General features: G+C 23.5%; 2 protein-coding genes across 5 annotated transcripts in view; both read left to right on the top strand.

The window, feature by feature from the left end:
- The window catches only part of LOC122500689 (neurocalcin homolog), a 233,014-nt gene that overhangs the window by 70,023 nt on the left and 141,185 nt on the right, over nt 1–21,806 (top strand). The window lies entirely within an intron of this gene.
- LOC122500687 (neuronal calcium sensor 2) overlaps nt 1–21,806 on the top strand; it is a 203,481-nt gene that overhangs the window by 69,656 nt on the left and 112,019 nt on the right. The window contains exon 1 of one of the 2 annotated variants that reach the window (XM_043609741.1): nt 8,539–9,353. The exons of the other annotated variant lie outside the window; for it this stretch is intronic. The gene's annotated coding sequence lies outside the window, so the exon portion shown is untranslated. Of the gene's footprint in view, nt 1–8,538; nt 9,354–21,806 lie in introns of those variants that run through there. 2 annotated transcript variants of the gene reach the window in all.

Raw genomic sequence — 21,806 nt, 5'->3', positions numbered from 1 at the left:
TTTTGAAGACATTCTTTGTGTAACAATACACTTTTTTTCAAAATAATTTTAAGAAAATTCTTCGCACAAATTCAACTATGTTAAAAAATTTACAAGAATTCTCGTCAAAATTTCAATTATCTTTATAAATAGGTAATAAAAATTTTCTCCGAAATTCAATTATTTTCCAAATCTTTTCAAAAACTTTTAATAAAATTCTAGGCAGAATTTCAATTATTTTTAATACAATTTTCATCAAATTTCTCGAAAAATGCAATTATTATTATTCTTAAAAATTTTATTAAAATTTGTCAAGAGAATTCAATTATTTAAAAATTTGTTGATAAAATTCCTTATGGAAATTCAATTTTAAGAAACATTCAATTGTTTAATGAAATATTTATTTTTCCAGTTAAATAATTAAATTCGCGTAGAATTTTCTAAAAAAAAAATTATTTAAAAATCTCAATGAATTTCAAATTAAAATCTTTGAAAGTTTGAACTTTTTATACTTTTAATTAAGAATTCTATACAATTAATTTTTTTCAATAAGTTTAATGGAATTTTTTTCATTCTTTGAACATTGTAAACAAAAGAATTTGAAAATTCAAAAAAAATTTTTCAGAAATTATTAAAAAAAATTGACTTAAAGTTTTTGAACTAAACTAAATTAATTTTAGTTTTTAATTTTTATTACAATCAATAATAATTTATAAAAATAGTTTTAATGCAAAATATTTCGTTCTGTGATTCCCGTAATTGATTAGAATTTTATTGGACATTTTTTTCACTAATTTACATTTAGAGCCTTTATACAAAATTCGAACGCATTTTTTGGTAAAAAATTCCCTATGCAGTTATATAACTTTCATAGCATTTTATTTAAGACGAGTTTAATTTTTTCGAAAAAATTCCAATGTTTTTACTTTGAAATTATCAGTTATTATATAAGTTAAAACAAACCGTATATTCTATTTTCAGTTGAATGTAATATTACTTAGGAAATTGCTAAAGCTTTCAAACAGAATAGAAGCTTTTTACAAGAAAATAAAACTATGTTTAATCAAGTAATTATTTCAAAAAGAGGAGAAATTGTGTATTTCAATTTCAATTTGAAGAAGAAATTTTCATTAAATTCTAAAAGAGACATATATTTTGTAAATATATTTATTTCATCATTTCATTGTGATATTTTTTTTCTCCTTTTAATATACTATACAGCAAGTATAATTTTATAAGAAAAAGATCTATATATGTCATCAGAGGCCATTTGTTCATACAATTTATAGGAAAATGTATACATCTTGTTTGTACTCGAGGTAATTAAATACATGGTATTTATTCTTCCTGTCCTCGGTATCATCATCGTTGAAAGTTTGTTTCTAGTGACCGTGTAAAGATAAATAATAGCACAAACGTTGCGCTTCGACTTATAGAACATTAACATAAAACAGAGGTATTTCTGCATTAAATAACCAATTTATTTTCTTACATTCACGGCCAAGTATGTTCCGTAATAATTCAATTATTTTTATTTGTTAAAAGTGTGTCTTTAGTTTGAAAACAATTTTTGAATTAATCGTTTGAATATAGTGAATGGCAATTAGTTCATTTGTTTAATTGACAAACTAAACAAGTGTTCTTCTTTTTTATTCCCTTAAATTAATAAAATACCCAGGCCTCGGATATTATGACATTTCTGCCTTTTTTCGACTATTTTTAAAAAATGTTATTTTTTCGACTTATTTTCAAAAATTTTATTTTCGATTTTTCTTCAAATTTTTACCACAAAAACTACATTTTTGGTATGAAATGCAATTTATTTCGATTTTTATAGTGTAAAAGTATTTAACTAAGTATAGACAAATCTTTCAAAAATTATTATTGAATGATTTTTCTAATTAAATTTTTGAAATATACAAAAACTTTTTCAATAATTGAAATTTTCTAAAATTTAACTGAAAATAATTGATTTTTCTGTGCAAGTATTTTATTACAATTCTTGAAAATCAACTTTTGAAGAGTTTTAATTGCAAATTTTGAAAATAGTTGAATTATCAAAAATTTCAATGAAAAATCTTCAATTGTGAATTTTCTAAATATGAAAATTAATGAAAATTAGCTTCTAAATATTTTGTAAAATTACATTGCAATATTTTTAAAAAACTGAGTCTTATAATTGTTTCATTATAATTTTTGAAAATTCATTTTTATTAAATTCATTTTTGTTCCAAGATAATAATAATAATAATCCAAGATAATAATCTTCGAACAAAATAAATTAAAATTTAGCATTTTTAAATTTTTGGAGAAATCATGTTTATTTTTAAAATTAAAATTCTTTATAAAAATTTGATTATTTTTTTTTATATTTTTCAAAAAAATTCAATTATTGTTAAAAGATTTTACTAAATTTTAATTATTTAGAAATTTTTCAATTGTATAAATTAGAAACCTTTAAACTTTCAAAAATTATTTAAAAAATGAATTTTAAGAATTTCTTTATTATAATTTTTTAAAAATCAGTTACTTTCAACATTTTTGGTTGAATATTTTTAGTAATTCATCTTAATGACTTTTATAAAAAAGAACCATAACCAGTTAGAGTTACAATAAGTTTAGTTAAAAATTGAAGAAAATAATTTAATTTTGAAAGGGTTATAACTGTAATTTTAAGAAATTATTAAATTTCAGAAGGATTTAATTTGAAATTTTTCGAATTATTTTATTTCCAATGGAAAAGCAAATAATAATTATTTAAATATTTATTTAAGAAAATTATTCAAATTTTTAAAAATTGAATTTAGAAATCAGTGAAAGAGGAAAATCAGGAGAATAAAAAATAAATAAATAAACTTTTTCTTTTTGTTTAAATAATTGAATTTCCAAAGAACTTTTTCAAAAATTATAAAAAATAATTAATTTAGAGAAGAATTTTAATAAAAATTCCAAGAATAATTGATTTCAATGAGTTTCGTTTACAACTTTTGTAAATAATTGAATTTAAAAAAGTTTTAAATTGAAATTTTAGAAAATTTGAATTATAAATAATTTGAATTAAAAATTCTAAAAAAGTCAGTTTTTGAAAAATTGTTACTCAAATTTTGTCGAAAATAATTGAATTTTTTGAATTCAAAATTTTTCGAATAATTGAAATTTAGTAAGTTTGAATTTTTTAGAATAATTTTATTTTCTTATTTCAAAACAAAATTTAAGTAAACTTTCTTTTTTTTTGTTTAAACAATTGAATTCTCAAAAAACTTTCTATATTAAAAATAATTAATTTAGAGAAGAATTTTAGTAAAATTTCCAAGAATGATTGAATTTTATATGAATTTCACTTACAACTTTTGTAAATAATTGAATTTTAAAAGTTTTCAAATTAAAATTTCACAAAATTTAAATTATAAATAATTATAATTAAAAATTTGTAACAAAAGTTTCTTGGAAATTTTATATTCAAATTTTGTGTAATTTCAACCTTTGAAAATATTATCAAGATTCAATTCTTTTTGATTTTTTTTCCCAACAATTTTTTCTTTTTGATTAAATAATTGAATTTTCAAAGAACTTCTTCAAAAAATATATTAAAAGTAATTTATTTAGAAAATTGTTTTAGTCAAAATTTTGTCTGGAAGTGAGGAAAAAATAAAATAAAATTTTTTTCAACAACAATTGAAATGATGAAATTAATTTGGAAAAAGTTACATTAACAATATTCTTATAATCTAAAATAATGATTTTATCACTCGGTCATCTTTTATTGTTATTAAATATGAAGAAATCGATTACTCTGAGTTTTTAATTCGGAGTGATCTATTTTTTCTTGTTTTAAAATAATATTCTTATAAGTTTGAATTTAAAAAAGGTGCCTTAAAGTCGATCCAAGGACTGTTATTTAATTAATACATTAATGGAAGTAATTTTTTAGAATTATTTAATAGAAATTAATATTTGTTTCATTCTTTATATTTTTTTCTATAATAATTCTTATGTAAAGTAATTTCTTTTTTTTTGTTTCAGGTGAGTTAAACAACAAATTGTTTCTCTCGATTTTATTCGTAAGTAAATATACATTTTGAATTATATATAATTAATTAATTAATTAAATTATTATAATAATAATTAGAAGATAGGAATGCAAACAAGGAAGGCAAAATAGAGTTCTGATATTGTATTTAGAACATAAATTTGGATTTACTTTCTTTGTTGTACACGAGTTTTTATGACAAAAATAATCGAAAACGCGAAATTTGTAGGTTAAGTGACGTCAGAGGGAAAAAAAGGGGCACGCATGCGCGTAGCGGATGCGCGACCCTTTTTTCCCCTCTGACGTCACTTAACCTACAAATTTCGATAAAAATCCCCGTTTTTAGTTAACATTCCACTTGTCTTCCCTGAAATTATTTACAACTTAATTGTTAAGATACAAAAAAAATAGATTTTATACCAAAAGAATACAAATATATTATACTTCAAAGATTTCAACACTAAAACTCAAGTGAAATTTTGGCTTCAGGAAATTTAGAGAAAGTCTGTAAATGGAAGAAAGGGAGTGAAAGAGAAAGAAAGAGAGAGAGAGGGATGAGATAATATAAAAAAGTAAATAGATAAGGTCAGTCAGAAAGAAAAAGGGGCTGCGCCCTTTTGTGACTTTAAAGAGAAAAAAAAAAGTTGTGAGGGAGATTGAGTTTGTTAGATCCTGAATGACAGAACACCTACTACTTACATATCGCAAAATCACTTTTAAAAGGGCGTATCTGCTCTGCTTTCTGATAGCATTTATACTTTTCCGGCATCGACAACACATATATAACTACTTTTCTCAACCAATATCGTTAAATGGATCTCGGTTCCCTTTCTTGATACAAGTTGCAATAAAAGGTCAGCGATAATGTGTTCTACAATAAAAAGAAAGCGTCACATTTCTGGTCTGCATTCTACGTGTGCGATGATCATTTTGACTCCTTTTTTAATGTTCTCTCATTTCTCAAGAAGAGCAATTTTTCTTAAAACTTTTTTTTATGGGAGAAACTTTTTTTTATGGCAAACTATTTTTAATACACTGGGAAAATTATATTTTGGTTCAGATAAATTGCCACTGTTGTTAATTTGATAGCGGTCGAGAAAATGATTATGGATAAAAATTTCTAATGTCCATTTTAAATATAACAATAAGAAAATGATGAAGATTTCTCTGAATATTTCTAAATACAAAAGTTCCAATTTTTTTCCGTATATTTTTAATTCACTTTTGCATTAAATCCACATTTTTTTAAATGAAATCCGGCCCGAACTTTTTTAAAGATAAAAAAGGCAGTCAGAAAGCCGTCAGTTATATTGAATGAGGGAAAAAGGTTGAACGACGTAATGTTGGAGGGCTAAGGTTTACGTTTCTTTCTTTATCAGAACCGAATTTATATTTGATATCAACCTTTTTTTCTAATTTTTTTTTTGAAGCTTAAAAACATTTTTTTAAATTAGTTTTATTTCCATTATTTCAAAGTTAATTTTTTTCTATTTTTTTTAAAGTTCAAAAACATTTTTTACATTTCTTTAAATTAGTTTTATTTCCATTAAAGTTAATTTTGCAAAATTCAGACGATTTTCCGATTGGTGATTGTATAATTTTATTATATTTGAATACTTTATCCTTCTGGCATTTTTTCTTTATAATATTTATATTTTCACCTCGTTTCTAAGATTAAAAGACATTCTAACTTGTTCTTAAGAATCTTTTATGTTTTACTTGCGAGATTTAAAAGCTTTAGAGTTATTTCCATGCACTCGTTTCTATATAGGTATTTTTTTTAAGAAAAAAATTCTCTAGAATTGTAAACAATATGTTAAAAGCTCTTAGTTTTTCTTAAAATAGTGTAGTTGAAGATTTTTAAGAATATGCGCGCGCGATATAAAAGAAAGTGAGAAAAGCTTTTCATAAGTTAAAATTATTTTCCAGAAAAACGCAGAAACTTTATTTTATGATTTGATTATAATTTCGAGGGGTTTGAATTGTTTATTTTTAGAAAGAAATTTTAAAAAAGCTGTAACACTTTTCCCAAATGAAATCATTTTTTACCATGTGAAACTTTATAGTACCTCCCTTGATACATATTTTGCAGCATAAATATTACCTACTAAATGGTCGTGGAGAACATTTCGTTCTCGTTCGCACGAAATTATTTTTTCCGATTAAAATATCTTTGCTGTTTTATTTTTTTCTTCGGTGAATATAAAAAAGATATTAAGATCTCATCAGGATAGGTGAATTATTTAGTTTGCATATTTTTTAGATTAAATTTTATATTTTCTCCCTGAATTTCTTAGAAAATGAGTGAAAATTTTCTCTTTATGTAGATTAAAATTAAATTCAATTATTTTGGTGTCCAGCGACCTTTGAAAATATTATCAAAATTTAATTCTTTTTGAATTTTTTTTCACAAAAACTTTTTTTTTTGTTTAAATAATTGAATTTTCAAAGAACTTTTTCAAAAATTCCAAGAATAATTGAATTCTATAAGAGTTACGTTTACAATTTTTGTAAATAATTGAATAAAACGTTTTAATTTGAAATTTTAGAAAATTTGAATTATAAATGATTTTAATTTAAAATTTAGAACAAGTTTCTTGGAAAATGTTTATCCAAATTTTTTGTAATTTCAACCTTTCAACATATTATCAAGATTCAATTCTTTTTGAATTTTTTTTCCTCAAAAACTTTTTCTTTTTGTTTAAATAATTGAATTTTTAATAAACTTTTTCAAAAATTCCAAGAATAATTAAATTCTATAAAAATTTCGCTTACAACTTTTGTAAATAATTGAATTTCAAAACGTTTCAATTTCAAATTTTAGAAAATTTGAATTATAAATAATTTTAATTTTAAATTTGAAACAAGTTTCTTGGACAATTTTTATTCAAATTTTTTTTTTTAATTTCAGCCGTTGAAAATGTTCTCAAGATTTAATTCTTTTTGAATTTTTTACCCAAAAACTTTTTCTCTATGTTTAAATAATTTAATTTTTAAAGAACTTCTTCAAAAATTATTAAAAGTAATTTATTTAAAAAATTGTTTTAGTTAAAACTTTTAGAAAATAAATAAATTAAAATAGTAAAAAAAAAAAATTTAATTTACTGTCCTATGAATCAAAATTTCTTTTTAGGTCCTAGGAAAAAGTCAAAATGCTGCGTCTGGAAGTCAGGAAAAAATAAAATCAAATTTTTTTCAACAACAATTGATATAATGGAAATAATTTTGAAAAGGTTACATTAAAAATATTGTTATAATTTAAAATAATGATTTTAACGCTCGGTCATTAATTATTATAAAACATGAAGAAATCGATTACTCCGAGTCTTCGACTCGGAGTCATCGATATCTTCATGTTTTACAATAATATTCTTAAAAGTTTGAATTTGAATCTTTTGAAGAATTTTAATTTCTATGGAAAAATATAATAATGAATAAATATTTATTTAAAAAAGAAGCTAATGTATTTAAAAATTAAGAGAATAATAATTTTGAGATTTTTTTTATTATCATTTTTCAAAAAATCTATTGTACTTTTAATAGATATTAATATCTAATATAATATATTAATTAATATTTTCGTTATATTTTTTAAATAACTTTAATAACTGTTTATATATAAATAATAACTTTTATAATAACCTTGAAGAGTTGTAATTTAAAATAATGATTTTATCGCTCGGTCATCTTTAATTAAACAATTAAAATTATTATAGATAATTAGATGTTTGTATTTCAATTGAATTTAAGAAAAAATTTTGGAAAATTATTAAAAATAATTGATTTATTAAAAGAAACTTAAAAAAAGTTTAGTAAAAAGTTATACAAAGTAATAAAATATTGGAAATGTCACATTTTTGTGAGAACACTGAATAAAATTTAAGTCAGGAAAAAAATAAAAATCTTGTCTGGAAATCAGGGAAAACAAAATAAAATTTTAGTCGCAACTCTGTTTAAAAGAGAAAGAAAAAATTTACACACAAAAAAAGATTTAAAAAAGTATTAAAAGCTTGTTTTTTTGACTCAGTTTTTCTTAGTGTGGCGTAGCGTAGTGGTTAGAGTAAGCAACCGACATTAGAAAATCGGTTGGCGTTCGACCCCTGCGCCCCGGATAATTTTTTTCCAAAACTAAAAAACACCAGCAACAGTTTGGATAAAAAAAATTGCTCGTATTTTCTAAAAGCAAAAATATCCTACCCCTCGGCGTTTGGCTATTGACAATGGAGAGTGTAATAATTATTTACGTTCTCCGGGTGGTTGCTTCGCTCATCTCTTCTATTTTCCCAGAAGAGATGATGCTTTCTTAATCCGAGTCTGGTTTACGACCCCTGTGTGTATCAACCCACGCTCTCGCCTTAGACTCGAAAGATTCGCGTAGGATCCAGGGCGGGATACAAAAGGCAGGCCGCGGGCAACGATCCAGGTGGGCGGACGATGTAGTGCGGTAAAAACGTCGATGACGTCGATATTGTAGGTACCCTCAATAGCGTACGGTTTTCACGCAGGACAGCGGAGCGCGCAGCGTCTAGGGGAGCCTGCCAGGTTCCTCGTCAGTTCCACTCGTGCACTAGTACGTCCGGCGCTTTCGCTCGAGAACGAAAGACGACCTACGTTTCGCGATTTTCTCACTTTCTTTTCCCCACTAAAGTTTATCGCGTTTCCCGCTACATACCAAAGTCTCTATTTCGAGCTGAAAAATAGAATTTTAAGATACATTTTAATTTACAAAAAACAGAAAATTTCCCCGGGGGAGGAAAGAAAAAAGATAACAACAACAAAGAAGAAGAAATAGAAACGAAAGAGTGAAGAAAGAGGAAACGGAAGAGTGAAAGGATAGTGTTGATGCCAGTGAGGTACGAAGACGGTGTGTGTCGATTTTCATCGAGTGGTCCACGATCGGATTTCCCCATCCGGTAATCCTCGAGATTTTTTTGGAGTCCACTGCTCCCTTTTTTCGCTAAACGGAATGCGCGATCGATGCGCGTCATTTCGAGTAAGTTGACTAGTCGATCGATTTTACTCGCGGGTGATTATCGCGAAGGGTGCAAAATTGTTATTGGTGAGAGAAGAAGATTAAATGTTTTCATGTAATTAAATGCGACGCATATTTTATTGTTGAGAAAGCGGTACTCTTATATTATTAAGAGGATCAAGTGTTTTTTTTGTGGTGAAAAGAGAGGTGAAGTTGGAATTATCTCATTGAACTCAATGAGATTGTCGTCGAGGAGCACCGGATAGATTTATTCGAATCTACCCGAGTAAAAAATTTGTTTAAAAGGAGTTGTTTGGCGAAGAAAAGAGGAGAAGGGGGAGAGGAAGATAAGAAGAATCGATACTCTTTCAGGTATTTTTATTAGCTTTTTCTATAAAGTATTTATGTTTGTATATAAATGTAGGTGAAAAGATGAAATTGGGTGGTTCCATTTGGAAAAGTTTTGTGTCAATTGTGAAAGATCGCTTTGAAGCTGTTGTCAAAGTTTGATAAGAGAATTATTGATAAGTTTGTCCAGGATATGAGTAAGGCGAAGAGATGCATTTCCAAGGATACTTCCTTGTCTTTGTTTACATTCTATCTTATTATTTTCCTCCATGTTCCTCAAGTATTTATTGTTAAACATCTCGGGTATTTTATTAGTCTCAAGGTTTAGTGAAAATGCTCTGTTCTCTTTGATTTTCAAAAATATTCCATAAAAAGTTTTCTAGAATGAAAAAACATTTATGGAAAAAACTTTCCGTCTCTTTTAGTTTCAAAAATGTTCCGTTTCTTTTAGTTTCAAAATTTTTCAATACTGACGAAAAATCAATTTGAGACAAATATTCTCGATGCTGTTGTTTTCTAAAATTGTTTTCGGATTGTTTTTCATAAATTGATTTGATAAGAGGTAATTGAATAATGTACAACAGATGGACTTTTCTGATTTAATGACAACTTTAACATAATGAGCTCGTCCTGTGAAATTTTGAATTTAATCCCATTACATCGAAAAGCAAGATTTTCTATTTGCGGTCTGTGTACATTGATTAGTAATTTTCGTCAACAAGGGTCACAGTCAACACAAACCATAGCAAATCAACACAAGAATGTAAATTCATTGACGCTAAGAAACACATATTTTAAGAAATAAATAACAAAAACCATTTCACTTTCAACGATTCAAAACGATTCAAATTTTATAACATATTCTGTAATTTTTAATTGACATTTCCTTTTGGAGAAGGTAGATCGTTTCCAACATTCTAAATTCTTAAATCCTACTTAAAAATAAAAATTCTCTAGAAAATGTTCACTATAAGAAAAGTGCCTCTTTATGCAACAACCACATTTTTGTTTTATCAAGTTTACAAGATTCGGTATCTTGTATTATGGGACAAATTACAAACTTTACTTTTCCGATAATTTCTCGCTAATTTTTTGGGTTGAAAAGAGGAAGAACAGTATGAAGTTTAACTTTTTAGATTCAACACATTTAAGAGAGTTTTGAGAAGCTAAAATAAACTATACATAAAACTTATAAAAAGTTTCGTATAAGAAGGTGATATTATAATTATTTAATACGGCATTATTACAATAGAAACTAAAGAATGAGGGCATTCATTTGTTTTAACTCCTTTTGCATAGAAATAAATTTTAGATGCACGCATAACATATATAGTAAATAAAATCTATGTCACTTTAATCGGTTAACTTTCCTGTTAACTTTACTGTTAACTTTACTGTATGATTAAAAATTGGTTTCTACAAAATTAAAACTTCAAAGATGTTCGCTTTTCATCCTGAAAGTATATCTATGACGTTTAAAATTTCCAGTTGATGGGACATGGTGTGAATAGCAATTTCAATATGACTAGATCGAGTGCTTTTTATTATTTAATTCATTCTATCAGAAAATATATTGACGTTTTAGAAATATAAAAGCTATTTTAACTTTTTTTTTTTGGAAATTAAAAATAAAATTGGGAGTTAGTTAATTTTCGTTTAGGGGAAATTATAAGAAAAAAAGTAATAATTTTTGTACATAGCGATCCATCATTCAACTGCCATGAGCAGAAGAGCAAAAATAAAATACAACTTTTGTTTTGAGTATATGTTAACAACTTTGTTTGCTTATGCTAAAATATAATAATGCGGACGAGATTTAGTAACACTTATCTTAAATTCACATCTTTTGCTTAAACGGTTCTGAAATCCTTCATCCATCATTTCTTGTAAGAACGTTTCAAGTTCGAAAATATACATTTTTAGTTAATTTTGTGTGGAAAACTTAACACTTTTTGATGAATTGTTTATTATTCAACTTTAGTTACATAATAACAGGTTTATTGTACAACAATACAAGTTCAAGTATCGAACGTGCAAATGAACGACATTTATCTACTTCTTTTAATTTTTTTTTCTTTTTAAAATATTATTTTTTATACTAACAACATTTATTCTTAAGTAAGTAAATGTGTAATTTTAAAATGTTCCACATGTTCCACTTCTCTGAAATTCAATTATTTTTAAAAATTTGAATGAAATTAGTTAAAAATTTTTTTAGTTAAAATTTTTTTGTTAGTTTAAAACTAGAAAAATAACAAATATAAATTTTTCGGTTGAAAGAAGTTTTCTTCGATTTTTCCTTCCAGCGGGAAAATTGTGTGAAACATTATTTTTAATTTTATCTTTCGATACATTTGGAATTCAGATGTGAAATCGAGCATTGATGTAGTGCAATATCAGTTTCTTTAACCTCGTCACGTAAATCCTATTTTCCTTCCACACACATCCGATTATCGTATTATGTATATACATATAGAAGAGGTTATTCGTGAAAAGAATTATATACTTTTTGCTTAAAAATTACATACATACAAACTTTTACGTAGGTCAGTAAAAATGTAAATGAAAGATCGTACGACTAAAAAGGCATTATACATTACTCATGTTTTAAAATGAAATTCATATAATATTTGCTTCCTTATTTTCTGAAGTAGTAATTTTTTCAACATATAATTAGGGTTAATTAGTTAAAAAAAACTTTAAAACACTTTGGAAAAAAGGGAAATAATTTCAATAGTAAACTCAGGCTTCACAGTCTGTCCCCTATTTTCCTAAAAGTCCTCTTTTTTTAATTTTGGCCCCTAAACGTACCCTATTTTTTTCGTCGCAGGAAATTAATTATTTTCAATAATTTTTAAGTAATTCTGCAAAAGAATTCAATTATTTTTATAAATAGGAAAATTTTTGGCCGAAAATTCAATTATTTTCAAAAATTTAAATAAAATTCTTTGCAACATTTCAATTATTTTTAAAAGTTTTTTGCAATTCAATGTTTTTAAATATTTACTATCTTCATAAAATTTATCAACAGATTTAATTATAGAAAAAACTTGTTGATACAATTCTACGAAAAGATTCAATTATTTTCATAAATAATAAAATTTCATTTACGAATTCAATTATTTTCATCGCAAAATTTCAAATATTTTTAATACAATTTTAAATAAATTCCTTGAAAAATGCAATTATTATTAAAAATTTTATTAAAACTTGAGGAAAAAATTCAATTTTAAGAAACATTCAATTATTCAATAAAACAATAAAATTCGTTGCAATAATTCAAATATTTTCATAAATAACATTTAATTCGTCGCAGAAAATTAATTATTTTCAAAAATTTTTAAGTAAGCAAAAGAATTCAATTATCTTGATAACCAACAAAATTCTCCCCATAAAATCAATTATTTTAAGGAATTCTAATAAAATTCTTTTCCAAAATTCAATTATTTTGATAAATATCAATATTCATCACAAGAATTCAATTCTTTTGAAAAGTAATAAAATACTTTGCAGAAATTAAATTATTTTGAAAATTTTTTAAAAATTCTTCTCAACAAGTCAATTATTTTAAAAAATTGTAATAAAATTCTTCTCATGAATTCAATTGTTTTCAAAAATTATTATTTAAATTCTTCTCAGGAATTCAATTAGTTTTTTAAAAATTTAATAAAATTCTTCAAAAAGTTTTCAATTATTTTCAAAAATTGTTATAAAATTCTTTAATACAATAAATTTCATTAAAATTTTAATTAAATTCCTTAAAAGAAATTAAATATTTTCAAAAGTTGTTAATACAATTCTTCGTAAAAATTAAATTTTAAGAAATATGTATTCAATATTATTTATTTTTGTATTAAAATAATTGATTTCTCGTAGAATTTAATTATTGTTTTTCGTACTTTTAACTAGCAATTCTGTAGAATTAATTTTCTTTGAAAAAGTTTAATTCAATAATAATAATTGATGTTATTGATTTAAAGTAGAATTTTAGTTAAAAATTCTAGAAAATGTTAATTGAATTGAAATGATACAAATAATTTTGAAGAAATTACAGAAATATTACAAAAATTAATTAATAGTAATATTAAATTTAAATATTAAATATTAAATTACAGAAATATTTTTATAATATAAAATAATGATTTTATCAGTACGTCATCTTTAATTATTATAAAACATAAAGAAATGGATTACTCCGAGTCGAAGACTCGGAGTGATCGATATCTTTATGTTTTATAATAATATTCTTATGAGTTGTTTAATTTGAAAAGGTTTTATTTACTAATTTCATTTACTCACTTGTTTATTTTTGTAATACCATAATTAAATAATTGTTAATTAGTGAAAATCGTCTGAAATTTAAAATTACTGATTTGGATAATATTTTTATCGACTAAATTAATTGAAAGACGTTACAACTTTAAAAGTGAATTTGAAATTGTTCCTCAATAGGACACATGTGTGATGTCGGATAATTAGAGGACAAATCAAATTTAGCGTCGAGTTTCATTGTGAGGTGTTAATTTTGTTACATAAGTATTCCTCAATTCTGTGGGTTGTCAAAGGTATGTTGAGTAGAGAGTTATGGTTTACTACGAAAAGCTTTGTGAAACGTAAATTGTTAGAACTTCAATTTCCCTCACGGAGACTTAATTAGGTTTTAATACTTTTGCATTATTCAATTATTTCCGATATCTCAATATTTAAAAGTCGACCCTTTTACCTTTATTTTTAAAATTTAATTTTATAAAAAAACTAAATTTAAAACTAAAAAAATTCAAACCAAACTTTAAAAAATTGAAATTTAAAAAAATAAATTTAAATAAAATAATAAAAAATTGAATTTAAAATTAAAATAAGAAAATTTGTATTTAATTTAAAAGTGAAAAAATGTCCTGAACGTTCAAATGAAAGATATTTATTTACTTCTTTAAATTAAAATTTGATTGTAATACTTCATTAAGTATGAAAAGAATGAATTGTAAAGTTATTAACTTTTCAACTTTTTATTTCTTTTTATTGTTCACAGGAATCACGGGTAATTTTTGAAAATAAATATCGACGAGAAATTCTGTCAATTCGAAAGTTCAGAACTTGTGGATGAAAATAAAAAGATTTAATTTTGACAATAAAATATTTTTGATTGATAGTTGTCATTCAATGAATTTTTTGATTGACTTGGTCCATTTTTTGTTAATTCAGAACAAATTTTATTGGATGCTGATCAAAAAAGTTTGGTAGCACAAAAATCGTCCAAAAATTTACTATTGTCGAAGTGAAATGTTTTTATCACCGTAGAATTCTTTACGTACCCTACACTATTTTAAACATTAACAAGAAATACTTTGATTGAAAAATTTTCGAACATGTTAAAATTTTGATATAATTTTTCTTTCTATTTAAAATAGAAACTTTTAACAGTTTGATAGAAATTCTTTGAAAAGAATGAACATACAGGTTTTTATATTAAGCCGTTTTATAGCCCTGAAGTTTTGTAAAATCGTCCACTTTATATGTCGTCTTGATTAAAGTGTCCTTCTTAAAATTACTTTCCTAACTCGTAGCTCTTGGAAATTAAAAAAAATTTCCATTTTCTTATATTAATAACCGAAATTGCATTTTTCCGAAATCTTGATTGTAAATTTTGAAATTTCGTTTTGTAGGTTGCATAATTACCGATACGAAACTAAAGCAGAGAATTGTATTAAATTCAACATGCGTATCAAATGCTGCAAATAGCCCTTTATATGATAACACAATTTGATCTCCCTTCTATTTGACAATTTGGAAAATTGTTGAATTTGTAACTTAACATCAGACTAGTGTAGTAGCGGAAATTTTGAAATAAACATATTTCCGATAAAATATTATCTCTCACGTTAATAATGGTAATTCATATTTAGATTGACATTTGATAAACGCATATGCATGTATTTCAATGCATTTCACTCCGGGTATAATATGTGTTTCAGTTCATATTGAAAGTCTATTTATGTATGTTTAATATTGTAATATGAACACATATGAATTAATATACATGTTCCTGAATATAATATTTACCTAAATAGCATTTAAAATTTATTTACATGTTTAGGTATATACTCTTTGAAAACTAACTTTGTGTGGTGATGAAATTTTTCATTAAATTAAGCCAATATTAGTTTGCCATTTATTAATTACTTTGTTGTAATTTTACTTTAAATTTGCTTATTTATAAATGTATTCTATATTGAAGTAATAATGCGTCATTTCGAGTTCCATTGAAAGATAATATTAAATTTTGCTTTGAAAAATAACTTTTCTGACTAGTGGCAATCCCGTTATTATTATTCATAAATAACAGAAATTAGAAGCTAAAACAGGGTTGCCATAAAAATTTAATTTTGTTTTCCCCTAAATTTTCCCTGATTTCCAAACTTTTTCCTGACTGATTTTGACTTTTTCCCTGACCCTCAAGAATATTCTGATTCACTCCAAAAATTATTAGATACTCAAAAAAAATTTTCTGTTGCATTTATTTAGGAATTTCTTTAATTGGAAAATTATTCGAAAACATCAATAACTTCTTTTTCAAAAAAATAATTAATCATTATTATTTTTCTAAAGGAATTAAGATTTTTCAATTCAAACCTTCTGAAATTCAATAACTTATGAGAATATTATTATAAAACATGAAAAAATCGATCACTCCGAGTCTTCGACTCGGAGTTATCGATTTCTTCGTGTTTTATAAAAATTAAAGATGACCGAGTGATAAGATCATTATTTTCTACAATAAGAAATATTTTTACTGTAACTTCTTCAAAATTATTTCCATCATTTCAATTCAATTATTATTTTAAATCAATTATTAACACTAATTAAAAAAAAAATTCAGAGAATTTTCAATTTTGTTTACATAATTCAATTTTACGAAATTTCATCGATTATTTGGAAATTCTTCCATTAATATATATTTGAAAATAAAAACTTGGAATAATTTCAATTAAACTTTTTGAGAAAAATTAAAAAAAATGAAAAATTCAGATTTTCAAAGATTTCAATTTGAAACTTTTTCAAAATTCAATTATTTCTAAAAATTCACGCTATTGTTTTTAATATTCAATTTCAATTTTAAATTTTAAGTGAAATTCATTTTTTAATGAATTTTTATAAGAAAATTCTACAAGAATTCAATTATTTAACTACAAAAATAAATAATTTATTAAATAATTATTGAATATTTCTTAAAATTGAATATTTATAAATTTTATCAAAATTTTTAGAAATAATTGAATTTTTTTGGCAAATTTAAAAAAAAAATTTAAGAATAAATGCAATTTTTTATCATTTTATTTAAAATTATATAAAAAATAAGTGAAATTCTGCGATAAGTTTTGTTATTTATGAAAATAATTGAATTCTTGCAACGAATTTTATTAAAAATTTGTTTAAAGAATTGAATTCCTGTGATGAATTTTATTTGTGAAAATAATTGAATTTCGGAGAAAAATATTATTTATAAAAATATTCAATTTCTTGTGAAGAATTTTATTCAAATTTCTTAAATTATTAATAAATTATTAATTAAAATAAATAATTGAATTTCTCAGAATATTTAAAACCTTTTTGAAAATAATTAAATTTCATTGAGAAATTTCATTAAAAAATTGAAAATAATTGAAATCTGGCGAAAAATTTTATTAAATTTTTTTTTAAATAATTGAATTCTTGGAAAGAATTTTATTAAAATTTCTTAAATTATTCAAATGCTTCGAAGAAATTTATTTTTTACGAAAATAATTGAATTGTTTCGAAGATTTTTATAAACACTTTTGACAATAATTGTATTCCCAGGAAGAATTTTATATTTTACGAAAATAATTGTATTCTATGAACAATTTCATTATAATTCTTCAACTTTATAAAACATTTTATCTAAACTTTTTTAAATAATTTAATTGTAGAGAAAAATTTTATAATTTATGAACATAATTGAATTTCGGAGAAGAATTTTATTCAAATTTTTTTTAATAATTGAATTTCCATAAAAAATGTATTATTTGTGAAAATAATTGAATTCTTAAGAAGAATTGTATTGAAAATAATTTGATTTGTATAGAAAATATAAAAAATTGGCAAGTAATTGAATTCTTGTGGAATTTTTATTAAAATTTTGTTTAAATAATTGAATTCTTTTGGAAAATTTTATTATAATAGTAGATTTTAGAAATAATTGAAATGAGGAAAATTTTTGAAATTTTGCCAAGAATTTAATTAATTTTTTTGAAAATAATTGAAATTTTGCCAAGAATTTTATTAATTTTTTTGAAAATAATTGAAATTTTGCCAAGAATTTTATTAATTTTTTGGAAAATAATTGAATTTTGGAGAAGAATTTTATTATTTATAAAGATAATTGAAAATGACGAGAATATTTTTGAATTTATGAACAGAATTGAATTTATGCGAAGAAGTTTATCACTTTTGAAAATAATTGAATTTCTGTAATCACTTGTTCTTAAAATTTCTATTAAAATTCATTAGAAATTGATATTGTCTAAAATTTCAAATTGAAACCTTTGAAGTTCATCTAATTTATGAAGATTGTAAACACAACTCTTTTGAAATCCAATTAATTTTGAAATTTTTAAGTAAAATTATTCATTAAATAATTTCTGTGTGATAATTTTATAATAGTTCTTCAAGAATGAAGTTATTTAAATTTTTATTGTCAAAAATAGAAAAAATTGAAGGTTTTGTATTAAAATTCATGGTAATTTCATAGTTTATGAGTTAAACAAAAAGGACACAAAAATTCATAATTTTCTCATAAATTCTAAAAATTTAATTTTTCACACTACTTTTAATAAAGTTCCCTAACTTTTCCCTGATTTCTCCGACCAATTTTAATTTTCTGGACTTTTCCCTGAATTCCCTGACCTGTGACAATGACAACCCTACAAAATAAAAAAATTTGTCTCATTTTTTTAAAACCGTTACGAACATTATGGATTAATTTTGAAGAAAATTAATTTTTCCCACGTCATAATTATGAAATTAAAAAATAATAAATGCCATTTATAATTGTTTTTGACATAGATAATAAATGGTAAAATTTAATAATCAATTTCTTTTGGTCAAGTGCGAAAATATTTAAATAATGAAATTTGCGTGTATGAAAATGCATCACCACCAACGGGAAACATAAATCTGTATATAGTCTGACAGGAGAATCATGTTAGCCGTCACGTGAATATCAAATATTTGGTTCCGCGATTCTTTTTTTGTCGGCGCATATACATAAAAATGTTAACTCTCTCTCTCTCTCTCTGATCCTGGTACGTTTTACGTGCGAGGAGTTCTGGTGATTACGGGGTGTGAGGCAAGGTCTATAAAATTACCATACAAATGTGGTTCACGAGTTTAGTTTGGACCATTGACTGCACTAGTTCACTTTATTTAACAAGAATTGCTATTGTTTTAGGTGTTATAATAAAGTGACCCGTTTATGTCCCGATTTGAGATATCCCCGCCATTTTATTGCCAGATTCGCAATAACGAGAGCTCTGCTTCTTCAAATACCTGCCGCACATTATGTATTGCTCAATTTAGAGGTTTCTCTCTCTCTCTCTCTCTCCCCATTAAATTCCTTGTAAACTATAAAATTTCTACATTCTCATTAGGAAGTATTTGAAATCGTTGATATTTTGTGACTGCAAATTGATGTTACTCCATGAGAGAGTGTACACACTATACATCGTTCTCCAGAGACAACTTGACATTTCATGAAATATCCCCTTTAGCGGATCATATTATTTGCTAGTACAAAAGCGACAGCTTTCTGTAATTCGAACAATAAAGCGACATGGAACATTTTCAATAATAATGATAAAAATATATACTATTTTCGATTTAGTGTTGAAAATAGAAAAATTCTTTTTTCAAATTCAATTTATATTTCAACTCTTAATTATTTCCAACTATTTTAGTACTCAGGTTTTCTGTTTTAAAAAAAAACTCTTTAATTTCCCAAATATATTTTAACAAACCATACCGACGAAATTATACAGCCCGGACTTAATTACTCTCCGCATTTTGTTTGACTTTGCAATTTTCGTTGAGGACAAATTCGAATTTAAATTCACCGAAATAACTTGTATTTCTATCATCCTTCCGATATAAAGTGGTTCACTGCATTATTATGTGCATAATGTTTTTACCCCTACATCCGGCTTGCCTTCATTATCGGCATTAAAATGCGAGAATTTCATGCTCTCCAAGATCTGCTATTTGCTTTTCTCGTACACACACACACTCACACACACGAGGTGCACTATTTATTTATGACAATTACGTGCTGAATGACTGTCGCATCACTAACATTTTATCGTAACTGTCAGTTATTCTTATGTAATCAATGTCCTTTTTCCAGCGTATTTTTATTTATTTATTTTCAACCGCTTTTGTTAAATTACGTGACATTTTCAATAAGTTGCATTCTACCGCCCGAGTAGAACATGGTTCACTTGAAATTCATTTTTAAATCAATTTTTATTAGAAAATTCTACGAGAATTCAATTATTTAACTATAAAAATAAATTTCTTATTAAACAATTGAATGTTTCTTAAAATTGAATTCTCATAAAGAATTTTTCAACAAATTTCAAAATAATTGAATTCTTTTGAGGAATTTTAATAAAAGTTTTAAAAATAATTATATTTTTCGAGAAATTCGATTAAAATTTTATTAAAAATAATTAAAACTCTACAATAAGTTTTATTATTTATGAAAATAATTGAAACTTTGTAAATAAAAATTTATTATTTATGAAAATAATGAAATTATTGTAAAGAAATTTATAAAAAAAATTGTAAATAATTAAATTCCTGAGTAAAATTTTTATCATTTATGAAAATAAGTAAATGTTTGCGTAGAATTTTATGAAAATTTTTTTTAAATAATTGAATTTTTTTAGAAAAATTTTGTTAAGAATGAAAATTTTATAAATAATTGCATTGCAGAAGATTTTTGAAAATAATTAAAATTTTAACGAGAATTTTTAAAAATAATAAAATTTTTAAAACGAATTTTATTAAAATTTTAAAAAATAATTAAATTCATACGAATTTTTTTCGAAGAAAACGAAAATAATTGAATCCCTGTAAACAATTTATATTGTTTATGAAAATAATTGAATTATTGTAAAGAAATTTATTAAAACTTTTAAATATGTAATTGAATTCTTGCGAAATTTTTATAATTTTATGAAAATAATCAAATGTTTGCGTAGAATTTTATCAAAATTTTTTAAAACAATTTAATTTTTGAAACGAATTTTATTATAATTTTTTAAAATAATTGAATTTTCGAAACGAATTTTATTAAAGTTTAAAAAAATGATTGAATTTTTACGAATTTTTTCAAAAAATTTTATAAAATAAATTTGTGTTTGAAAATAATTATATTTCTAAAAAAATTTTATATTGTTTATGAAAATAATTGAATTATCGTAAAGAAATTTATAAAAAAATTTGTTAATATTTGAATTCTTGTGAAAAACTATTTGTGAAAATATTTGAATTTTTCGAATGATAATTTAAAGTAGTATTAAAAATAATTGAAACTCTGCATTGAGTATTATATTATTTATGAAAATAATTGAATTCTGAAGAAGAATTTTACTTCTTCAAAATTAAATTTTTTTTTTAGTGTTAACTAAAATTTTTCTACAAATCCATTATTTTTATTAACTTTGTAAATAGTTTTTTGAGAATTTTCAATTTCATTTATTTTTAATTGAAATTCATTTTTAAATCAATTTTTATTAGAAAATTCTACTAGGAATTTAATTATTTAAATACAAAAAATAATTTATTGCATAATTGAATGTTTCTTAAAATTTAATTCTCATACAGAATTTTATTAACAAATTTTCAAGTAATATAATTGAATACTTTCGAAGAATTTTAATAAAATTTTTAATAATAATTACATTTATCGATGAATTCGATTAAAATTGTATTAAAAAAAATTGAATTCCTAAAAAGAATTTTATTTACGAAAATAATTGAATCCCTGTAAAAATTTTATTATTTATGAAAATAATTGATTAATTTTGAATAAATTTATAAAAAATTTGTAAATAATTGAATTCCTGTGGAATTTTCTATTATTTATGTGGCATTCCAGGAGAAATTTACTACTTTTCGGAGCACCCTCACCGATTTCTTTCAAACTTGGTAGTATTACATTTGTTGGTCTAAAGTTTCAGAAAATCAATTTTTTAAGTAAAATCAATTGTTTATTTAAAAGTTACAACAATTGCTCAAAATTGTTTAAATGCCCATATCTTTTAAACGGTACAAGATAATTGAGTTTTCTTTTTTGCTAAAAATTCATAAAGACGAGACGCTTCAAAAATGTTATTAACATTTTTTTCTTATTTTGTTAATTAAAAAAGTTATTTAAATAAATAAAATTAACTTTTGAGCCAG

The sequence above is a fragment of the Leptopilina heterotoma genome, unplaced genomic scaffold (genome assembly GCF_015476425.1).
Source record: "Leptopilina heterotoma isolate Lh14 unplaced genomic scaffold, ASM1547642v1 Lhet_19, whole genome shotgun sequence".
NCBI classification, from domain to species: domain Eukaryota; kingdom Metazoa; phylum Arthropoda; class Insecta; order Hymenoptera; family Figitidae; genus Leptopilina; species Leptopilina heterotoma.
The sequence above is the reverse complement of the archived record's forward strand: the minus strand, read 5'-3'. Positions and strand labels throughout refer to the sequence as shown.